General features: G+C 36.1%; 1 pseudogene across 1 annotated transcript in view; it reads left to right on the plus strand.

The window, feature by feature from the left end:
• Positions 1-12,653, plus strand: part of LOC101709467 (axonemal dynein light chain domain-containing protein 1-like) — a 58,221-nt pseudogene that overhangs the window by 25,290 nt on the left and 20,278 nt on the right. Inside the window, exon 5 of the transcript XR_015447588.1 lies at positions 11,356-11,494. The product of XR_015447588.1 is annotated as an axonemal dynein light chain domain-containing protein 1-like (transcript). The remainder of the gene's footprint in view (positions 1-11,355; positions 11,495-12,653) is intronic.

The raw sequence follows: 12,653 nt of genomic DNA on the forward strand, positions 1-12,653 counted from the left end.
CTCACTATGTACCCCAATATGGCCTTGAACTAACGGCAGTCATCCTGATTCAACCTCCCGAGTGCTGAGATTCCAGGTCTGTGCCACCATACCTGGGTGTTATTTCTGCAAACATCTTTTTTTATGCCATCTGTGTTGTCTTTTGATTTTACTAATTCCAATTCATCTTAGATTAGTTTTCTTTGCATCATTAGCAGCTGTTGGATTTATACCTATATATATATATATATATATTTTGGTACCAGGGATTGAACTCGGGACCTTGCACTTGTGAGGCAGGTGCCGGAACCACTGAACTAAATTCCCGAACCTGTTGGATTGATTTTTCATGTTCTCTTTGTTTTGAAGATATCTAAGAGTAATTGCTCATTGATATCAGCCACATCTCTAGTTATTACACATTGTTCTTGCAGCCATCACTTTTGCTGCCCACATATTCCGTATAGTTTTTAATCTTGTGAATTTCTGTTTCGTACCATTTCATGGACTCAAATTCTTTGTTAAACTGGTCATTCATGTCTAGAACTGTTTTATGTAGCTCATCTAGTTTTTATCAGTGTCTTCTGTAAACTTGATGATAATTTTGTTTGTTAAGTCAATTATCTTTTTAGGTATATCTTCTTTGAATTCGCTGAGCATGTTATTGATCTGTTTTTTAATCTTTTATCATTTTGAATAATTTAGGTGTGTGGCTTTTGATTTCTTCCCCTTCAGTGCCTCAGGAATCAGTTTCAGGAGAGTTGTGGGTTTGGGGAGGCATGTTCCTGTGTGTGTGTGTGTGTGTGTGTGTGTATGTTGAGGTTTTGGGCACTCATCATGGAAAGGCTTGGTTGTTAGTATAGAGATCTCTTAATTAGTGTCTGCTTTTCAGTGATGCATGGTGGGAATGGCTAACTATAGGTCTTTGCCTCTATCCAAGATCCAACTCTGTTTATTCAGGAGGGAAGGCTGAAATGTATTTCGCTGAGCACCTGGTTCTCTGGGAATGGGCCATAGTATTGTTAATCACACAAAAGCATGCCAGAAATTGTCATACAGAGAAAATCAGTTACTAGCAACAACTATTTCACCCTGGCAAGAGCAATTATAATAGAGTCAAAGACAAACTGGATATTGATGTTCCCAATCTGCACCACCCTAACTATAGAAAAAATTATAAACACCAAGACAAACCAAATATTGAAATACAGTAAATATGTACTTAGTGCAACAACTATACCTTTACTAACTATAAAAAAATTCAATAATACCATAGAGTTAACTATCTAAAGATGAATAAAGCTTAATGGTTATACTAGTACAGATAGAGGTGATGTGGAATGAGAGAGTAAAAACATAAGATTTGAAAAATTGAGCAATAGAAGTTGAGAAGTAGGAGGGAAAAGTGAAATAAAGGATCCTATTAAGGAGTAAATGAAATTAAAAGAATTAGATAAAGGCAACAGAAAACAACAAACAAAAAGAAGAAAAAAAAGATGACAAAATAAGAAGAAAAAGAAAATATTAAAAAGAAAGTAAAAAAGGAAAATAAAAAAACCTCAACCCCTCCCAAACCAATGAAGAAGGAGGAGGAGGAGGGGGAGGGGAGAGGGAAGGGGAGAAGAAAAGAGTAAAAATATACCTTTGTATTTTTGAATGAGTGATTTTTTTCCTGGATCTGCAGTCTTGTAATCCAACAAGTCAAGTGTTTTTGTTTTTTTTTTTCCACTTAGCTTTATGGCCTGTGAATTTGTAAACTGCCCTCTCCTGCACTGGCTCCTCTATCCATACCCCAGTCTGAGGCAATTATTCTAGCTGAGGGGTGTCCTTGCTCATGTTGATAGATTGGGAACACAATCAGACCTCTGATCTGTGCTGGATGTAGGCAGCAGGGGAGAGAAATTCATCAGACTTAAGGCCAGCACTTTCAGACCCCAGCCCCTCTGCTTGTACACAAGGTGGCCCTGGTTTTTCACCAGAAAGGGCAGAGCCCTGTGTCCTTCCCAGTCTGAGCTTAATCTTCTTAGGGCATCTATGTCTAGCCTACACTTTCTTCACTGTTGTCTCCCATGGTTGTCTCTCACCCAGTCACTGTTGGAGGGTAACATTGGAAACCCTAAAGCAAAGTTATTTTGTAGTTGTTCTGTGTCATAGTCTTAAACAATCAATTCCTTCCTCAAGTGGCTCTTGAGTAAACATCCTCTGGCAACATGGTGGGTGCTACCCTAGATTTCTTCTGCAACTCTAGCCTGCCCTGTGGAAGGAGTCACTTTGAGAGTAAATCCCCATGGTGTCTTTGCAGTTTACAACAGCCATGGGCTTTTCTTGGGAATAGTGCTGTTGGATCCAACAGTTGTTTCTCCTTGGAGCTCCGGACCCTGTGGGTTTACCTTGTGTCTGCAGAGGCAAGTTTCCTTCCCCAGGAGCCAGCATGAGCTTTCCAGCCTGCTTCATCCTTTTCTTTGTTCTGTTTCTCCATCTTCTCTGTAGTTTCTCATTTCCTGTCAGCTCCCTCCAAATTCCTGGAGATCTACTTTTTTTTCTCTTTACCAAGTTATTATTTCCCAAGTGTGTCTGGATTCTGGGTCCTGGAGAGACTGTATTTTGCTGCTGATCACCCACTACTCAGCCATTTTTCCTTTCCAGCTTTCTACAATATTAACATTTTACATAATCATGGTACATCTGTGAGAAGTGTGAAGTTAATGTTGATACAACATTGATAACTAAACTTTATTAGACTTTCTTTCACTTTTCTACTAATGTAGAGGTTTTTTTGTATGAGGGATTGAAACCAAGGAGTGTTGAGCTACATCTCTGTATTTTTGTTTTTGATGTTAGGAACAGGGGTCTCACTAACTTGCTCAGGCTGACCTCAAACTTGTAATTCTCCTGCCTCATCTTCTTGAATAGATGGAATTATAGGCTCTGTAATTTGTTTTTTAAAAAATTTATTGGTACATTTTAGGTATACAATATAATGACATTCATCATTGGAGATTTGTACCTTTATATAATATATCTTGATTCTATTTTTTTTCCCATTCCCCTGCCCTCCCTTCACACCCTCCACCCCTCCCTATCTTCAAAGAATTTGTTTCCAGTTTTTCATTTTCTCAAATTAATTCCATTACCTTCTTTTCAACAATTTCACCATTTTCTCATTTTTTCTTTTCTCTTCTTTCCTTTCCCCTACCCCTCCCACTTCCTCTTCCCTTTTGCACCTTTTCTTTCTATTTCACATTATTTATTATACATTTTGATCCTTATTTCCCCTTTCATTTTCTCACACCAGAGAGACTATTCGGTATTTACACATGCATGTCCTATTTATTTCACGTAAGAGTATTGCCTCAATGTGCATCCATTTAGCTATAAATGCCTCTACTTTCTCATTCTTTATGGCTGAGTAGTACTCCATTTTATAAAAAACCACATTATTCTTTATCCTCCAGTTGATGAGCAATTGGGGTGTTTCCATATTTTAGCTCTTACAAACTGTAAGGCTCTGTAATTTATGTATCCAGTAATAGAACATTTTTGATAGTCTCCTTGTTTTGGAGAGCTTCTTCTAAAAGTGGCTTGCCAAATAAATGGTACCCAAACATTTTGGGTTTTTCACTTCTTCTGGAGTTAGAGTCCAGATTCTTCTCATCTCAAACAAAGAGTTGAACAAAATGAGCCCAAAGCAGTGGCAAAGTTTATTTAAAAAATAAAAGTGAACTGTGAGGATGAAACTGGCTCTGCAGAGCAAGCTTGGGCTAAATAAAAGAGGAAAAAGGAAGATAAAAGTACACTCTGGAGGATGCAGCAACTTCTTCATGGGGCTTCTTTTGTACTGTCCAAATCTTGAGGAAACCCATGAGAACTTCTACATGTGGATCCTGAGAGTTGGTGCTGGGATCCCATGCTTCAGGTTGACATCAGGTCTAGACTAACCCATTGAAAACCTATTTGAGTTCTCTTGGGAAGTCCACATGCAGAGCTTTGGGAACTGTTCTGCACATGTGTTCTGGGACCTTGTAATTAACAGGTCAGGCCTATGTCCCAGCCAGCTTTGCCATGCCCTAATCTGTCTCATCTTCAGCAGGGGAATAGGGTAGTTCCTCAAAGGGAAATCAGATATTATTATTTCAAATAAGAGAATATGCATACCTGGCTAGCAAAAATCAATAAATGTCCACTATAGGTAGACAGTAATAATGTATAGAATACACTCCAGAATAAGAATTGAAACTGAGTTTGGGGCCAGGAATTTAGCTCAGTGATTCCGCCCCCTGCCTCGCAAATGGAAGGACCTGAGTTCAATCCTCAGTACCAAAAAAAATGAGTTTGAATCTGACCAAAGCTGACTTTAAAATTGGGTGCAGGGACAAAGACATCTGAAAAAGTGGTTTTTGTTTTGTTTTGTTTACAGTAAGTGGCATGATTAAAACAATGCTATAGAGGGCTGGAGGTGTACCTTAGTAGTAGAGTGTGTGTTTAGCAAGCACAAGAATCTTGATCCTTAGCAGGTTTGCTGGGACTAACCAGTAATCTTCCTCTGTCCTTCAGCCTTGCTTTAAATCTCTTTCTCTTTTATTTCTCTATTTCTTCCTCTTATCCCTTTTCAGTTATCTCCTCTTAGGGTAAAATCACTCTATTGAGTAAATATTAACTGTCTATAATTTTCTGATTTGTCTTAGAGTTTGTTATATAACTATAAATTATATACCTGTGGTTAAAGGTGGCAAATTAGTAGTTTCAAAGTTTGTCATTTTCCAGTCTGTGCTTGATGCTAGTGTTATTACTGATTATACTACTTTAGCCAAGGTGACATAGTTGTGATCAATTGATCTTCCTTGTTTGCCAATACCTAGATTGCCTGGTTGGGGGGGCGGGTCATAAATAATACTATACTCCAGTCTCAGAGAACTGAGTGCTAGGCCAAACAGGCAGCAACCTTTCATCCCTAATAAATTGAAAACATAGGATCCTGGGATAGACTCAAAAGCCAACAGCCAGCTACACCTACAGGACATCTCTGAAAAGTCATTCCCTAAAGAGGTCACAGTAGTGCTAATAAAGCTACCTATTACAAGCAATTTACAAGCCTTAAAGCAGAAAACAAAACAAAAACAAGAAATAAAAAAGAAAGAAACAAAGAAAGAAGGAGAAAACACAGAACCAAGATGCCACTCATAACCCCCAACTCACCCCAAGGCATATCAAGGGGGCATTGAGGTGGTAGAAATAAAAAACCATCCAGCTGAATTTTATGAAATGGTCACAGCAGAATAAAACAAATGAATAAGCCTCTTGACAAAACCAAAACAGAGATAATTAAAGAGCTGATGACCATAATGAAGGAAATGGTTAGTGAATCTAGAGCAAATACAGATTTAAAAAAATAGAGGAGATTAGGAAAGACCTGAAAACCATGAATGGCAAACATAGGAAAGGACTGGATTCCCTAAAACAGATTCAAACAGATATCCAGGTGATTAAAAGTTCTAGTTAAAGTATATGCAGCAGAGTCAATTAATGTGAAGATAGAATATTGGATCTAGAAGATGGGATTGTGATTAATGATCATCAAATGAAAGACCTCTTAAAACTAGCAAGGGACCACAAAAAATCTATCCAAGAGCTGCTAGTTGATGGAAAGAAGAATAATATAAGATTAGTCAAAATCAATCACAATCAGAAGATAGCACAAAGGATATAAAAAAACTTGTTTGCAAAAAAAAAATAAAAAGAAAAAAAAAACCTGTTCGCAGAAGTAATAACAGAAAACTTCCCAATCATGGAAAAAGAATTTGAAATACAGAGAAATGAGGCATATAGAACTCCAATTAGCCATGATCAGAAAAAAAAATCTACACAAAGTCATGTAATAGTAAACATTCCAGAAATCCAACACAAGAACAGAATATTAAAAGCTGTTAGAGAAAAGAAACAAATCACCCATAAAGAATCACATCAGAATCACAGCGGGCTTCTCAACACAAACCTTCAAATCAAGGAGAGCTTGGAGTGAAGTATTTCAAGCCCTAAAAGAAAACAATCTCCAACTCAGATTGATGTACCCTGCAAAACTATCTTTCAAAATTGATGGAGAAATAACATACTTCCATGATAAAGAATACCTGAAGGAATTCACTAAACAAACCAGCACTGCAAAGTGCTCTGAAGTATATTCCAGAAAAAGACAACAAAGACAACAATACCAAGAATCCCAAAAGACTGAATTCACCAGGCAAAGCAAGGAGTTAGAAGGGGAAGAAAGGGAATGAACAACAGGAAAATAACATGACAAGGAAAAGTCAATATATATAGGTTATAACCATGAATGTGAATAGTCTCAATTCACCAGTCAAAAGAAATAGACTGACAGAATGAATTAAGAAACAGTGTACATAAAGGTGCAAGTTTCCAGTGATGAATGTCATTATATCATATACCTAAAATGTTTCAATAAAATTAAATTTAAAAAAGAAACAATGAACAACAATATACTGCATACAAGAAACATTTGACTGAAAAAGCAATTCATAGACTGAAAGTCAAAGGATGGAAAACAGTACTCCATATGACAGGAACCTGGAAAAAAGCCAGGATAGCTATTCTATTAGTAGACAAAATGAATTTCAAGCCAAGACTGATCAGAAGAGACAAAGGTTACCACATAATTGCTAAGGGAACAATTCAAGAGGAAGGGATAATCATAAATATATATGGACCAAATGCTGGCACACCCAACTACATAAAACAAATACTAATGAATATGAAAAGTCAGATAAGCACTAATACAGTTATATTGAGGGACCTCAATAGCCCACTGTCACAAATAGATGGATCAACTAAAAAAAAAAACAAAAACTAAAAGAATCAACAAAGAAATATCAGGGCTGAACAAAACCTTTGAATAGATGAACTTAGTAGATATCTGTATAGTGTTTATCCAACAAGAACAGATTGCACATTCCTCTCAGCAACACATGGGGCTTTCTCCAAATTAGACCACATACTAGCTCATAGAACATGCTTAAGTACATGCAAAGGAATTTAAATCATCCATGCATATTATCGGATCATAGTGCAATGAATTGGAAATCAGTGGCATAAGAAATCTCAAAAAGTACATAAATTCATGGAAATGATATAACACCCTCCTGAACACCAATGGGTCACAGATAAAGAAATCAGACAGTTTCTACAATTAAACAACGTCAATATGACATGGGAGTCAATAGAAGCAATCCTATGAGGAAATCATATAGCAGTGAGTTCCCACATCAAAAAACAGTGAGCTCCAATAAATAGCCTAATATTCAAACTCAAGGTTGTAGAAAAAGAAGAGCAAGTTAAACCCCTAAGTCCATACAAGGAGGAAATTGTAGAGATCAGAGCAGGAGTTAATGCTATTGAGGTTATGAAAACAGTCCAAAAAATTAATGAATGAAAGAGATAGTTCTTTGAAAAATTAAATAGACAAACCCCTAGTCAACCTTATCAAAAAAGGAAAAACCCAAATCCATGCAATTAGGAATGAAAAGGGTGAAATCACAATAGATCCTGCAGAAATACAGAGGATCATCAATACCTACTTTGAGAACCTACACATACTCTAAGAAGATAGAAAACTCAGAAGAAATTGACAGATTCCTCGACACATGTGAATTACCAAAGCTGAATCAAGAAGATATAAAAATTCTAAATAACCCAATATCAATTAGTGAACTTGAAGAAGTAGGTTTTAAAAATGATCAACAAGGAAAAGCCCACGTCTTGGGGGATTCACTGCTAAATTCTACAAGAACTTTAGAGAGGATCTAATACAATTATGCCTCAAACTCTAATGAAACTGAGAGGAAAACAATATTCCCAAACTCATTCCTGGAACCAAGCATTACCCTGATAACAAAACGAGAAAAGGATCGAACCAAAAAGGAAATACAGGCTAATCTCCCTAATGAACATAGATTCTAAAATAAGATACTGGCAAACAATGCAGCAAATTATCAAAAAGATTATACACCATGACTAAGTAGGATTCATCCCAAGGATGTAGGGATGATTCAACATATGCAAATCAATAAATATAACACAGCACATTAATAGAATGAAGGACATAACCATGATCACCTCAATAGATGCAGAGAGAGCATTTGACAATGTCCAGTACACACTCATTATAAAAACCGTACAGAAAATTGGAATAGAAAGTCCTTATCTCAGTTTGATAAAAGCCATGGATGACAAACCAACAGCCAACATCATACTAAATCAGCAAAACCTAAAAGCTTTCACTCTAAAATCAGGAACAAGATAAGGGTGACCACTATCACCATTCCTGTTCAATATAGTTCTGTAAACATTAACCAGAGCAATTAGACAAGAGAAAGAAATGAAAGGAATACGTATAGGAAAGGAAGAAATTAAATTATCATTACTTGCTGATGACATGGTACTCTACATAGAAGACCTCAAAAACTCCACCAAAGGACTCCTAGAATTAATAACCAAATTTGGCAACATAACAGGATACAAAGTGAACACTCAAAAATCAATAGAATTCCTGAACATGAATAACAAACTCACTGAGACAGAAATTAGGGAAACAATATCTTTCACAATAGCATCAAGAAAAATGAAATACTGATGAATCAATCTAATGAAGGAAGTAAAAGACATATATTGAAAACTACAATACTTTGAAAAACATCAAAGAGGATATCAGAAAATGGAAAGATATCCTTTGTTCTTGAATAGGCAGAACTAATATAGTAAAATGGTCATACTTCCAAAACCAGTATACAGATTTAATGGAATCACAATGAAAATGCCAGTAACATGCCTTACATAAATAAAGAAAACAATCCTAAAATTCATTTGGAACCAGAAGAGACCTTGAATAGCAAAAGCAATTCTGGGCAACAAGGGCAAGGCAGAAAGCATCACAATCCCCAATTTGAAGTTATAGTACAAAACTATTGTGATAAAAACAGTATGGTACTGGCAAAAAAACAGATACAAGGGTCAGTGGAACAGAACAGAAGACGCAGAAAGCATTCCGAGCACACTCAGCTATCTTACCTTTGACAAAGGGGCCAAACACCTTCACTGGATGAAAGTTAGCCTCTTTAATAAATGGTTCTGAAAAACTGGCTTTCCACATGTCAGAGACTCAAACTAGACCCATATCTCTCACCATGCACTGATCTAAAATAAAAATAGATCAAAGATCTAAATATTAAAACAGAAACACTAAATCTGCTAGAAGAGAGAATAAGTGGAAGTCTTGAAGACATAGGTACAGGCAAAGACTTTGTGAACAGAACCTGAGATACACAGGAAATATTACAAAGAATCAACAACTAGGACCATATCAGATTAAAAAGTTTTTGCACAACAAGAGAAGCCACCGATGGAGTGAAGAGACACACCATAATGTAGAAAAAAATCTTACCAAGTATTCCTCAGGCAAAGGACTAACATCTAGTACAAATATAGAACTCAAAGTAATCAGACCCGCCTAAATTTAAAGACCCAATCCAAAAATGAGCATCTGAAATCAACAGACACTTCTCAGGTGAGGATGTACAAACAGAAACAAATTATGAAAAATGCTCAACATCATTGGTCATTTGAGAAATGAGATTCCATCTCACTCTAGAAAGAATGGCTATCAGGAAATCAACCACTAACAAATGCTGTTGAGACTAGGCAAAAAAAGGAACCCTTCTTCATTGCTGATGGGAGTGTAGTCTGGTACAACACTATGGAAATCAGTATGGCGATTCTTCAAAAAATTAAAAATAGAAGTCCCATTTGACTCTGCTGTTCCCTTTCTAGGTATCTTCCTGAAAGAGTTAAAAGCATCATATCACAGTGAATCATACATACCCATGTTTATAGCAGCACAACTTATAACAGCTAAATCTTAGAAACAGCCCAAATGCCCAACAACAGATGAATGGATGGAGAAACTGTGCCATGTGTATACAATGGAGTATTACACTGCCATGAATGACTCATAAACTTCAGTCATTTGTAGGAAAATGGATGGACCATAATCTTAAGTGAAATAAATCAGACACAAAAGTTTAAATGTCATACTGTGTCTGTTGTGTAAGAAACCCAAATGTAAATAAGGAGCATAATGATGGATAAATATTTGGAAGTAGGAAGAACATGTTCATATAGGAAGGGGAATAAGAGAGGGGAAGAAGGGAAGGGGGAGAGAAGGAAAAAATGGTAACAAAGCTTTTGTAAATAAAGAGAGGAAGAGAGTTTGAAGGGAGGGAAGGGGAATGGGAAAAAAGGAAAAATCAAGATATATTATGTATAGGTACAAATTCCTTATTATGATTGTGATCAATGTGTATGACAAATATGTACTAATAAAAAAAGTTTACAAAAGGGTTACAAATGGGAGAGTCTCAATAATTCTAGTGAGATTTAGATGAGGCAAGGATAGTGCTAATTGACAGAATTAGTGAATACAAGAGGAGGAAATGATAGAATGGAAGGAGTCAGTTGTTCCTGGAAGTAACATTTGGGATAAGGTGAGATTTGATGACATTGCCAAGGGAGAAAAGGTACAGGAAAAAGAGTAGAGGTATGAAGACATGCATTTGTGGAGGATTTCCATTTAGTAACAGGAGGACACAGGGAAGCCTAAGATGGAGCAGTTAGGACAAAAAACCAGGAGCGTTTAGTAACACAGATAATAGAGGAAGAGAGTTTTTAAGCACAGAGGTGGTCAATTTTGGAAAATGAACCAGAGAAATGTAGTGGAAGATAACTAATAAGAGATAATTTGACTTTACAGTGGCAAGTCATCATGAGCTTTCTGGAAAATGGTTTCAGAATAAGAGATGTGGGTGGAAATCAGATTGTAGGGAAGTTTGATGAACGGAAATTGAGAGATGATAGATAGATAGATAGGCCAATCATGATGAAATGATAGCAGTGTATGGTAAAGCAAAGTTTTCAGAAGGGGAAAAGACTGGTTATAGACCAAGAGGAATGTTTCAATAGAGTAGGAAAAACACAGAAGTTATGACTGATGGACCAGAATACTCAGTGATGTAGGCAAGGATGGAATCAAGTGGATAAGTGGAAGGAATAACCATGGAAAAGAGAATTTATCTTAGCCTAAGATTAACAGAAAGAGTTTCTGATGTGAATGAGATTTCATATAGAGGAAGAATGTTGGAGAAATTTGTATGTAACGGTCCGATCTTCTTAGGAAGTATGCGGTAAGATCAGTTTTGCTGACATAAATGACCACTTTATTCACTAGTATGATATGTGTGGATCTTACTCCCTCTTATTTAGTAGCCAGAATGGAAAATTTATTTTTGAAATATGTATTTTTCTTATTTTTAGGGATATTTCTTTTCTGTATGATGTTAAATACGTAAAAGAAGAGACTAGAGAGAATGCAATTTGTCCCCCACATTCGGACCATGCATTACAATCCAAAGATGATCACGAGAAACATGATGGTGACCTCATCCCTCACAAGGTAAAACACTTGATAAGTAATCTTCTCTCCCTCTCTCTACTCTCTAAATAACTTCCCCCAAATAGATTGCTTACTGTCTTATTTCCTTAAGAAGCTATTTAGTGGGTGAAGATCAAAAATACCTTAAGCTGTTTTCCAAACCACAGTTGCCACTTTAGAAAATGCAATGGGAAGACTAGATTTTTCCTTCCAGAAATCCACATACAAAGTTGTAGATTTCTTATTCATGGTATGATGCTAAGCTGAATTTTAGTTTTCCTACCAAGTTAAAAAAATAATGAATTTCTTTCTTTTTGTTTTGTTTTGTTTTGTTTGTTTTTTGTGATAAGATCTTGCTATGTAGTTCAGGTTGGCCTTGAACTCACTATGTAGCCCATGCTGACCTTGAACTCGAAGTGATCCTGCTGTCTCAGCTTCTCCTGCGTGTTGAGATTATAGGGATGTGCCACCATGCTTGGCCTAATGATGAATTTCTGAATACACTGAGATCTGTATATCTGAGAGGTCCTCATCTGCATACCCAACCACCCACAAATGGGAAATATTTTTTAAAAATTGCATCTGTTGTGAACCTGTATAGAATTTTTCTTATCATTATTTCCTCAATAATTCAGTATCACAATTATTTATAGAACATTTATATTATATTATTATAAATAATCTAGTGATGATTTAAATAAATGAGAGGATATGTATAGGTTATATGCAAATACTGCACCATTTTATAGAGCAGACTTGACAACTGCAGATTTTTGGTATGTGTGGGATTCCTGGAACTAGCCTTTCCTCAGATATTGAGGCCGATTACATTAGAACTAAACTTGTTCTTAAATTCATGCTTACTTTTAAAAATGTATGCTTTGCTTAAAGTTTTGTTCCTGTTGTTTGCTATCATGTACATTACTAAAATACTGTTATTTCTGTAATCAAGATTCCTCAATTTAATAAATAGTATCCCTTTTGTGTATAGGAAAGGAATAAGCTGAACTATTCTTATTCACAGGTGACATGATCCTATACATAGAAGATCCAAAAAAATTCCACCAAAAAGCCCCTAGAACTAATAAACAAATTCAGCAAAGTAGCAGGATACAAAATCAGTACACAAAATTCAATAGCATTTCAATACACAAACAATGAATATACTGAGAAATAAATC

This window comes from Heterocephalus glaber, unplaced genomic scaffold (assembly GCF_053883595.1).
Source record: "Heterocephalus glaber isolate CG9 unplaced genomic scaffold, H.glaber_assembly_v1.0 deba00000470, whole genome shotgun sequence".
Taxonomy (NCBI): Eukaryota; Metazoa; Chordata; class Mammalia; order Rodentia; family Bathyergidae; genus Heterocephalus; species Heterocephalus glaber.